This window comes from Microcaecilia unicolor, chromosome 5 (assembly GCF_901765095.1).
Source record: "Microcaecilia unicolor chromosome 5, aMicUni1.1, whole genome shotgun sequence".
In the NCBI taxonomy this organism is placed as follows: Eukaryota; Metazoa; Chordata; class Amphibia; order Gymnophiona; family Siphonopidae; genus Microcaecilia; species Microcaecilia unicolor.
This window is the reverse complement of record NC_044035.1, coordinates 4,852,760-4,864,903: the sequence shown is the minus strand read 5'-3', so window position 1 is coordinate 4,864,903 and position 12,144 is coordinate 4,852,760. Positions and strand designations below refer to the sequence as shown.

Here is a 12,144-nt window from a genome sequence, read left to right as displayed (position 1 = left end):
TTAAATTTCTTAATTAAATCCCCCCCACACCCCAGCACAGCCCCTGTGTTCTTTCCTCTCCCAGCATAGCCCTTGTTCATCTCCCACACACCCTCTAGCACAGCCCCTGCACTCTCCCCCAGTAGAATCCTTGCAAATCCCCCACCACCACCACCAAGCATAGCTCCTGCATGCTTTTCTCCCTCTAACACAGCACTGCTTGCTTTTCTCCCCGACACCCCATCAGTAAATTCCCAGCATGCTGCCATCCAAATCATCCCCCCACCTAGTATATCCTCTGCACACCCCCAACACACCCGGTACATCCCCTGCACTTTCTCACACACTCCCATTACATCTCCTGTACATTGCTGAGTTCCAGAGCTTAACTATTCGTTGAGTGAAAAAAATATTTCCTCCTATTTGTTTTAAAAGTATTTCGATGTAACTTCATTGAGTGTCCCCCTGGTCTTTGTACTTTTTGAAAGAGTCAAAAAAATTGATTCATTTTTACCCGTTCTACACCACTCACCCCCCTCAGCCATTTCTGTTCCCTAACCTCTTTAGTCTTTCCTCATTTTGGTCGCCCTTCTTTAAACCTTTTCCAATTCTGCTCTATCTTTTTTAAGATTCAGTGACCAGAATTGCCCACTATCTCTCTATATAAAAGGCAACACCAACGTTCTATGAAGCCTCCAGCCGGAAGTGTGAAGGGGGCGAGATATCCGGTTTCCCTATGAGTGTCTGCCCCGCCCTCTCTGTAACACAGTCAGTGAAGGAAAACAGCAGAGCACGAAATCAAATCGCTGGCTCTGTAACAGTGAAGGACTCAGAGGGGGGAGGGGAGAGAGGCCAGAGGGCAGGGACACACACACTCCCACATGCACACAGAAGAAAACATTGCTAGCCCCCGTTTCATTTGCATCAGAAACGGGGCTTTTTTACTATCTCTCTATATAAAAGGCAACACCAACGTTCTATGAAGCCTCCAGCCGGAAGTGTGAAGGGGGCGAGATATCCGGTTTCCCTATGAGTGTCTGCCCCGCCCTCTCTGTAACACAGTCAGTGAAAAAAAACAGCAGAGCACGAAATCAAATCGCTGGCTCTGTAACAGTGAAGGACTCAGAGGGGGGAGGGGAGAGAGGCCAGAGGGCAGGGACACACACACTCCCACATGCACACAGAAGAAAACCTTGCTAGCCCCCGTTTCATTTGCATCAGAAACGGGGCTTTTTTACTAGTCTCTCTATATAAAAAGCAACACCAACGTTCTATGAAGCCTCCAACCGGAAGTGTGAAGGGGGCGAGATATCCGGTTTCCCTATGAGTGTCTGCCCCGCCCTCTCTGTAACACAGTCAGTGAAGGAAATCGCTGGCTCTGTAACAGTGAAGGACTCAGAGGGGGGAGGGGAGAGAGGCCAGAGGGCAGGGACACACACACTCCCACATGCACACAGAAGAAAACCTTGCTAGCCCCCGTTTCATTTGCATCAGAAACGGGGCTTTTTTACTAGTCTCTCTATATAAAAAGCAACACCAACGTTCTATGAAGCCTCCAACCGGAAGTGTGAAGGGGGCGAGATATCCGGTTTCCCTATGAGTGTCTGCCCTGCCCTCTCTGTAACACAGTCAGTGAAGGAAATCGCTGGCTCTGTAACAGTGAAGGACTCAGAGGGGGGAGGGGAGAGAGGCCAGAGGGCAGGGACACACACACTCCCACATGCACACAGAAGAAAACCTTGCTAGCCCCCGTTTCATTTGCATCAGAAACGGGGCTTTTTTACTAGTCTCTCTATATAAAAAGCAACACCAACGTTCTATGAAGCCTCCAACCGGAAGTGTGAAGGGGGCGAGATATCCGGTTTCCCTATGAGTGTCTGCCCCGCCCTCTCTGTAACACAGTCAGTGAAGGAAATCGCTGGCTCTGTAACAGTGAAGGACTCAGAGGGGGGAGGGGAGAGAGGCCAGAGGGCAGGGACACACACACTCCCACATGCACACAGAAGAAAACATTGCTAGCCCCCGTTTCATTTGCATCAGAAACGGGGCTTTTTTACTAGTCTCTCTATATAAAAAGCAACACCAACGTTCTATGAAGCCTCCAACCGGAAGTGTGAAGGGGGTGAGATATCCGGTTTCCCTATGAGTGTCTGCCCCGCCCTCTCTGTAACACAGTCAGTGAAGGAAATCGCTGGCTCTGTAACAGTGAAGGACTCAGAGGGGGGAGGGGAGAGAGGCCAGAGGGCAGGGACACACACACTCCCACATGCACACAGAAGAAAACATTGCTAGCCCCCGTTTCATTTGCATCAGAAACGGGGCTTTTTTTACTATCTCTCTATATAAAAGGCAACACCAACGTTCTATGAAGCCTCCATCCGGAAGTGTGAAGGGGGAGAGATATCCGGTTTCCCCATGAGTGTCTGCCCCGCCCTCTCTGTAACACAAACAGTCAGTGAAGGAAAACACAGCAAAGCAGTGAAGGACTCAGAGGGGGGAGGGGAGAGAGGCCAGAGGGCAGGGACACACACACTCCCACATGCACACAGAAGAAAACCTTGCTAGCCCCCGTTTCATTTGCATCAGAAACGGGGCTTTTTTACTAGTCTCTCTATATAAAAAGCAACACCAACGTTCTATGAAGCCTCCAACCGGAAGTGTGAAGGGGGCGAGATATCCGGTTTCCCTATGAGTGTCTGCCCCGCCCTCTCTGTAACACAGTCAGTGAAGGAAATCGCTGGCTCTGTAACAGTGAAGGACTCAGAGGGGGGAGGGGAGAGAGGCCAGAGGGCAGGGACACACACACTCCCACATGCACACAGAAGAAAACATTGCTAGCCCCAGAGGGGGGAGGGGAGAGAGGCCAGAGGGCAGGGACACACACACTCCCACATGCACATAGAAGAAAACATTGCTAGCCCCAGAGGGGGGAGGGGAGAGAGGCCAGAGGGCAGGGACACACACACTCCCACATGCACACAGAAGAAAACCTTGCTAGCCCCCGTTTCATTTGCATCAGAAACGGGGCTTTTTTACTAGTCTCTCTATATAAAAAGCAACACCAACGTTCTATGAAGCCTCCAACCGGAAGTGTGAAGGGGGCGAGATATCCGGTTTCCCTATGAGTGTCTGCCCCGCCCTCTCTGTAACACAGTCAGTGAAGGAAATCGCTGGTTCTGTAACAGTGAAGGACTCAGAGGGGGGAGGGGAGAGAGGCCAGAGGGCAGGGACACACACACTCCCACATGCACACAGAAGAAAACCTTGCTAGCCCCCGTTTCATTTGCATCAGAAACGGGGCTTTTTTACTAGTCTCTCTATATAAAAAGCAACACCAACGTTCTATGAAGCCTCCAACCGGAAGTGTGAAGGGGGCGAGATATCCGGTTTCCCTATGAGTGTCTGCCCCGCCCTCTCTGTAACACAGTCAGTGAAGGAAATCGCTGGCTCTGTAACAGTGAAGGACTCAGAGGGGGGAGGGGAGAGAGGCCAGAGGGCAGGGACACACACACTCCCACATGCACACAGAAGAAAACATTGCTAGCCCCCGTTTCATTTGCATCAGAAATGGGGCTTTTTTACTAGTCTCTCTATATAAAAAGCAACACCAACGTTCTATGAAGCCTCCAACCGGAAGTGTGAAGGGGGCGAGATATCCGGTTTCCCTATGAGTGTCTGCCCCGCCCTCTCTGTAACACAGTCAGTGAAGGAAATCGCTGGCTCTGTAACAGTGAAGGACTCAGAGGGGGGAGGGGAGAGAGGCCAGAGGGCAGGGACACACACACTCCCACATGCACACAGAAGAAAACATTGCTAGCCCCCGTTTCATTTGCATCAGAAACGGGGCTTTTTTTACTATCTCTCTATATAAAAGGCAACACCAACGTTCTATGAAGCCTCCATCCGGAAGTGTGAAGGGGGAGAGATATCCGGTTTCCCCATGAGTGTCTGCCCCGCCCTCTCTGTAACACAAACAGTCAGTGAAGGAAAACACAGCAAAGCAGTGAAGGACTCAGAGGGGGGAGGGGAGAGAGGCCAGAGGGCAGGGACACACACACTCCCACATGCACACAAAAGAAAACATTGCTAGCCCCCGTTTCATTTGCATCAGAAACGGGGCTTTTTTACTATCTCTCTATATAAAAGGCAACACCAATCTCTCTATATAAAAGGCAACACCAACGTTCTATGAAGCCTCCAGCCGGAAGTGTGAAGGGGGCGAGATATCCGGTTTCCCTATGAGTGTCTGCCCCGCCCTCTCTGTAACACAGTCAGTGAAGGAAATCGCTGGCTCTGTAACACTGAAGGACTCAGAGGGGGGAGGGGAGAGAGGCCAGAGGGCAGGGACACACACACTCCCACATGCACACAGAAGAAAACATTGCTAGCCCCCGTTTCATTTGCATCAGAAACGGGGCTTTTTTACTAGTCTCTCTATATAAAAAGCAACACCAACGTTCTATGAAGCCTCCAACTGGAAGTGTGAAGGGGGCGAGATATCCGGTTTCCCTATGAGTGTCTGCCCCGCCCTCTCTGTAACACAGTCAGTGAAGGAAATCGCTGGCTCTGTAACAGTGAAGGACTCAGAGGGGGGAGGGGAGAGAGGCCAGAGGGCAGGGACACACACACTCCCACATGCACACAGAAGAAAACCTTGCTAGCCCCCGTTTCATTTGCATCAGAAACGGGGCTTTTTTACTAGTCTCTCTATATAAAAAGCAACACCAACGTTCTATGAAGCCTCCAACCGGAAGTGTGAAGGGGGCGAGATATCCGGTTTCCCTATGAGTGTCTGCCCCGCCCTCTGTGTAACACAGTCAGTGAAGGAAATCGCTGGCTCTGTAACAGTGAAGGACTCAGAGGGGGGAGGGGAGAGAGGCTAGAGGGCAGGGACACACACTCCCACATGCACACAGAAGAAAACCTTGCTAGCCCCCGTTTCATTTGCATCAGAAACGGGGCTTTTTACTAGTCTCTCTATATAAAAAGCAACACCAACGTTCTATGAAGCCTCCAACCGGAAGTGTGAAGGGGGCGAGATATCCGGTTTCCCTATGAGTGTCTGCCCCGCCCTCTCTGTAACACAGTCAGTGAAGGAAAACAGCAGAGCACGAAATCAAATCGCTGGCTCTGTAACAGTGAAGGACTCAGAGGGGGGAGGGGAGAGAGGCCAGAGGGCAGGGACACACACACTCCCACATGCACACAGAAGAAAACATTGCTAGCCCCCGTTTCATTTGCATCAGAAACGGGGCTTTTTTACTATCTCTCTATATAAAAGGCAACACCAATCTCTCTATATAAAAGGCAACACCAACGTTCTATGAAGCCTCCAGCCGGAAGTGTGAAGGGGGCGAGATATCCGGTTTCCCTATGAGTGTCTGCCCCGCCCTCTCTGTAACACAGTCAGTGAAGGAAAACAGCAGAGCACGAAATCAAATCGCTGGCTCTGTAACAGTGAAGGACTCAGAGGGGGGAGGGGAGAGAGGCCAGAGGGCAGGGACACACACACTCCCACATGCACACAGAAGAAAACCTTGCTAGCCCCCGTTTCATTTGCATCAGAAACGGGGCTTTTTTACTAGTCTCTCTATATAAAAAGCAACACCAACGTTCTATGAAGCCTCCAACCGGAAGTGTGAAGGGGGCGAGATATCCGGTTTCCCTATGAGTGTCTGCCCCGCCCTCTCTGTAACACAGTCAGTGAAGGAAATCGCTGGCTCTGTAACAGTGAAGGACTCAGAGGGGGGAGGGGAGAGAGGCCAGAGGGCAGGGACACACACACTCCCACATGCACACAGAAGAAAACCTTGCTAGCCCCCGTTTCATTTGCATCAGAAACGGGGCTTTTTTACTAGTCTCTCTATATAAAAAGCAACACCAACGTTCTATGAAGCCTCCAACCGGAAGTGTGAAGGGGGCGAGATATCCGGTTTCCCTATGAGTGTCTGCCCCGCCCTCTGTGTAACACAGTCAGTGAAGGAAATCGCTGGCTCTGTAACAGTGAAGGACTCAGAGGGGGGAGGGGAGAGAGGCCAGAGGGCAGGGACACACACACTCCCACATGCACACAGAAGAAAACATTGCTAGCCCCCGTTTCATTTGCATCAGAAACGGGGCTTTTTTACTATCTCTCTATATAAAAGGCAACACCAATCTCTCTATATAAAAGGCAACACCAACGTTCTATGAAGCCTCCAGCCGGAAGTGTGAAGGGGGCGAGATATCCGGTTTCCCTATGAGTGTCTGCCCCGCCCTCTCTGTAACACAGTCAGTGAAGGAAAACAGCAGAGCACGAAATCAAATCGCTGGCTCTGTAACAGTGAAGGACTCAGAGGGGGGAGGGGAGAGAGGCCAGAGGGCAGGGACACACACACTCCCACATGCACACAGAAGAAAACCTTGCTAGCCCCCGTTTCATTTGCATCAGAAACGGGGCTTTTTTACTAGTCTCTCTATATAAAAAGCAACACCAACGTTCTATGAAGCCTCCAACCGGAAGTGTGAAGGGGGCGAGATATCCGGTTTCCCTATGAGTGTCTGCCCCGCCCTCTCTGTAACACAGTCAGTGAAGGAAATCGCTGGCTCTGTAACAGTGAAGGACTCAGAGGGGGGAGGGGAGAGAGGCCAGAGGGCAGGGACACACACACTCCCACATGCACACAGAAGAAAACCTTGCTAGCCCCCGTTTCATTTGCATCAGAAACGGGGCTTTTTTACTAGTCTCTCTATATAAAAAGCAACACCAACGTTCTATGAAGCCTCCAACCGGAAGTGTGAAGGGGGCGAGATATCCGGTTTCCCTATGAGTGTCTGCCCCGCCCTCTGTGTAACACAGTCAGTGAAGGAAATTGCTGGCTCTGTAACAGTGAAGGACTCAGAGGGGGGAGGGGAGAGAGGCTAGAGGGCAGGGACACACACTCCCACATGCACACAGAAGAAAACCTTGCTAGCCCCCGTTTCATTTGCATCAGAAACGGGGCTTTTTTACTAGTCTCTCTATATAAAAAGCAACACCAACGTTCTATGAAGCCTCCAACCGGAAGTGTGAAGGGGGCGAGATATCCGGTTTCCCTATGAGTGTCTGCCCCGCCCTCTCTGTAACACAGTCAGTGAAGGAAAACAGCAGAGCACGAAATCAAATCGCTGGCTCTGTAACAGTGAAGGACTCAGAGGGGGGAGGGGAGAGAGGCCAGAGGGCAGGGACACACACACTCCCACATGCACACAGAAGAAAACATTGCTAGCCCCCGTTTCATTTGCATCAGAAACGGGGCTTTTTTACTATCTCTCTATATAAAAGGCAACACCAATCTCTCTATATAAAAGGCAACACCAACGTTCTATGAAGCCTCCAGCCGGAAGTGTGAAGGGGGCGAGATATCCGGTTTCCCTATGAGTGTCTGCCCCGCCCTCTCTGTAACACAGTCAGTGAAGGAAAACAGCAGAGCACGAAATCAAATCGCTGGCTCTGTAACAGTGAAGGACTCAGAGGGGGGAGGGGAGAGAGGCCAGAGGGCAGGGACACACACACTCCCACATGCACACAGAAGAAAACCTTGCTAGCCCCCGTTTCATTTGCATCAGAAACGGGGCTTTTTTACTAGTCTCTCTATATAAAAAGCAACACCAACGTTCTATGAAGCCTCCAACCGGAAGTGTGAAGGGGGCGAGATATCCGGTTTCCCTATGAGTGTCTGCCCCGCCCTCTCTGTAACACAGTCAGTGAAGGAAATCGCTGGCTCTGTAACAGTGAAGGACTCAGAGGGGGGAGGGGAGAGAGGCCAGAGGGCAGGGACACACACACTCCCACATGCACACAGAAGAAAACATTGCTAGCCCCCGTTTCATTTGCATCAGAAACGGGGCTTTTTTGCATGCAGAGACGGGAAGGTGGTAGAACTAGAGGACATAAATAGAGGCTGAGGAGGGGCCAACTCAGGAATGTTAGGAAGTACTTTTTCACTGAGAAGGTGGTAAGTACCCGGAACGCCCTCCTACGGGAGGTAGTGGACATGAAAATGGTAGCGGAATTCAAAAATGCGTGGGATAATCACAAAGGAATCCTGTTCAGAATTAATGGATCCATAGAAGCTTAGTGGAGATGAGATGGCAACAGCTGTAATTGGGAAGCAAAGCCAGGGCTGGGCAGACGTCTACGGTTTGTGCCCCAATCTGGGGCGTAGCTATGTGGGGCCACAGGGGCATGGGCCCCCACAGATTACGCCCTGGCCCCCTCTACATTTGACCCCTCCCTGCCATCGCCGCCGGCCCGGCCGCATCAAGTACCTTGTTTGCTGGGAGGGGTCCCCAATCCCCACCAGCCGAAGAGTTTTCTTCAGCGCCGGTCATAAGTACATAAGTACGTAAGTGTTGCCATACTGGGAAAGACCAAAGGTCCATCAAGCCCAGCATCCAGTTTCCAACAGTGGCCAATCCAGGTCACAAATACCCGGCAAGATCCCAAAAATATACAAAACATTTTATACTGCTTATCCTAGAAATAGTGGATTTTCTCCATTTAATAATGGTCTATGGACTTTTCCTTTAAGAAGCCGTCCAAACCTTTTTAAAACTCCACTAAGCTAACCGTCTTTACCACATTCTCTGGCAACGAATTCCAGAGTTTAATTACACGAGTGAAGAAAACGTTTCTCCGATTTGTTTTAAATTTACTACATTGTAGCTTCATCGCATGCCCCCTAGTCCTAGTATTTTTGGAAAGCTTGAACAGACGCTTCACATCTACCTGTTCAACTCCACTCATTATTTTATAGGCCAGTTTTTGTACTTGTAGTTAGGTTATTTTTTTTTTCTCGCCATGTCCATCACTTTGCTATTGTGGACTTCCAAAATCTATACAGCCATGATTGGGGCCAGGGGCATAGCCAGACCTCGGCGGGAGGGGGGGGCAGAGCCCGAGGTGGAGGGGCACTGTTTAGCCGTCTCCCCCCACCGCCAACAACCCCGCCACTTTGCCCCCCCCGCCGCAACCGCAAAACCCCCTGCGCCACCCGCCCGCCTCCCGCTCTGCCGCTGCATCAGGTACCTTGTTTGCTGGCAGGGGTCCCCAATCCCCGCCAGCCAAAGAGTCTTCAGCGCCGGTCGACTCCGGTGCCTTCGTTGTGGGGTCATCTGTTTCTGATGCCTTACGTCCTGCACCGTGCATGTAGCCCCTTGCAGGACATAAGGCGTCAGAAACAGATGATCCCACAACAAAGGCGCCGGAGTTGACCGGCGCTGAAGAAGACTCTTCGGCTGGCGGGGATTGGGGACCCCTGCCAGTAAACAAGGTACCTGATGTGGCGGTGGAGCGGGAGGCGGGCGGGTGGCGGCGGGGTTTTTTTTTTCGGTTTCAGCGGTGGTCCAAAGTGGCCGGGGGGGGGGGGTGGGGGTTGCGGTTGCGGTGGGGGGTGGGGGCCAAAGTGGGGGGGTCGGTGGCAGGGGGAGGCGGCTAAACAGTGCCCCTCTACCTCGGGCTCTGCCCCCCCCTCCCGCCGAGGTCTGGCTATGCCCCTGGCCCCAATCATGGCTGTATAGATTTGGTTGGGCTGGAGTAGGACTTTGATCACAACTTCAGTAGTAAGAGAAGAAGGCGAATGCCAAGCAGACTTCTACGGTCTGTGTCCTGAAAATGGCAAGGACAAATCAAGATGAAGTATGCGTATGTAGTATTGCATCATACCTTATGCTGTGAGTTTATCTTGTTGGGCAGACTAGATGGACCGTACAGGTCTTTATCTGCTGATATCTACTATGTTACTATATATGTTACTGTGCAAATTTTTAAGTGCACAACAGAAAAGGGGGACACGGGTAGATTAGGGGCGTTCTGAGTGCTGTGCTCTAGAATTTAGGGGATCTTCATCTAATTTAGGCGTGAGGGGTTCAGTTGGTGTAAATCCTCATGCACAGATCCTGGCGTTATGCACTATTCTGTAAACAACGGCCAAGTTGGATTGTCATTTATACAACAATTGTATTTGGCACCATTAATTTAATTTGATCCCATTTGGGCAAGAACTGCTGGATCTTGTTACTGAGACAACCCTGAGCTCATAGGCAGTGGAACGAGGTAGGCCATAGGAGTTATGACCCCGGCAATATTTTGCTCAACACAGCACCAACAACTAGAAAGACTGGAAGAGGGGCTGGATATTGGTTGTTTTGGCCATTCCAATCAAAAAGATGTTTGCCTCTGCATGACCTTCCCTACGTTAGTGATTGTGGGAGATTTTAACCTACATTGCTGTATTCCTTTTAAATACACCATTGCAGTACTTTTTAGACACATTTTTATGACCTTCATAGTCTCACATCCTTGCCTATGGGTCGTTTTTAACGCAAGTCAGTCAGGTTTTTATCGAGTGGGTTCCCGTTCTCTTTGCTTCACTGTAGTCACAGTTCTACACCACCTCTGGTGCTTTTTTAAACGTTAGGCGTTTTAGATTCATGTCTTTACATTTTTCATGTTTAAACATAGAGGTAGAATGTTTCTGATCTTGTCATTATATAGAGCTCTTTCCATTGTATTAGAGACACTTTTTTTTTCTTTTTGTCACTTGGTTCTTTCTGCATTAGCTTTGGCTATCCTTACAAGCTGTGCTTACATTATTTTACCGTTGATGACCCTCAGGTGAACTGCCTCTGAGCCTCCCACCAGGCTATGTCTATATTGTACTGTGTTGTATTTATTTATTTATTTATTGCATTTGTATCCCACATTTTCCCACCTATTTGCGGGCTCAGTGTGGCTTACAATAAGATATGAATAATAGAGATACATTGGTTACAACTAGGTTATGGATTACATTGAACAGGGTTGTGCGAGACATTCGAATACCATTGGGAATATAACAATGGGACATCAACTTAAAAACATTGGAAAGAGACAATGGGAAAAAACATTCATTGTATTCATCAATCCCCTTTACCCTAATTTTGTTCTTGTAAACTGCTTAGCCTATGAGGAAAGGCTAAAGCAGCTAGGGCTCTTCAGCTTGGAGAAAAGGCGGCTGAGGGGAGATATGATAGAGGTCTATAAAATGTGTTGATGGCCCTGTACAAGTCATTGATGAGGCCCCACCTGGAGTATTGTGTTCAGTTTTGGAGGCCGTATCTTGCTAAGGATGTAAAAAGAATTGAAGCGGTGCAAAGAAAAGTTACGAGAATGGTATGGGATTTGCATTACCAGACGTATGAGGAGAGACTTCCTGACCTGAACATGTACATCCTGGAGGAAAGGAGAAACAGGGGTGATATGATACAGACGTTCAAATATTTGAAAGGTATTAATCCGCAAACGAACCTTTTCCGGAGATGGGAAGGCAGAGAACATGAAACGAGATTGAAGGGGGCCAGACTCAAGAAAAATGTCAGGAAGTATTTTTTTACGCAGAGAGTGGTGGATACTTGGAATGCCCTTCCGCGGGAGGTGGTGGAGATGAAAACGGTAACGGAATTCAAACATGCGTGGGATAAACATAAAGGAATCCTGTTCAGAAGAAATGGATCCTCAGAAGCTTAGCAGAGATTGGGTGGCAGCACCGGTGGTTAGGAGGCGGGGCAAGTGGTTGGGAGGCGGGGATAGTGCTGGGCTGACTTCTACGGTCTGTACCCTGAAAATGGCAGATACAAATCAAGGTCAGGTATACATATAAAGTAGCACATATGAGTTTATCTTGTTGGGCAGACTGGATAGACCATACAGTTCTTTTTCTGCCGTCACTTACTATGTTACTATGTAATGAGTGGAGTGGAACGGGTAGATGTGAAGCGTCTGTTTACGCTTTCCAAAAATACTAGGACTAGGGGGCATGCGATGAAGCTACAATGTCGTAAATTTAAAACGAATCGGAGAAAATGTTTCTTCACTCAACGTGTAATTAAACTCTGGAATTTGTTGCCAGAGAATGTGGTAAAGGCAGTTAGCTTAGCGGAGTTTTAAAAAGGTTTGGACGGTTTCCTAAAGGAAAAGTCCATAGACCGTTATTAAATGAACTTGGGGAAAATCCACTCTTTCTGGGATAAGCAGTATAAAATGTTTTGTACGTTTTTGGGATCTTGTCAGGTATTTGTGACCTCGATTGGCCACTGTTGGAAACAGGATGCTGGGCTTGATGGACCTTTGGTCTGTCCCAGTATGGCAATACTTATGTACTTATG

At 49.5% G+C, this 12,144-nt stretch overlaps 1 protein-coding gene across 1 annotated transcript in view; it reads left to right on the top strand.

Annotated features, from left to right (window-relative positions):
- PLPP4 (phospholipid phosphatase 4) overlaps positions 1-12,144 on the top strand; it is a 126,724-nt gene that overhangs the window by 62,171 nt on the left and 52,409 nt on the right. The gene's annotated exons all lie outside the window — the stretch shown is intronic.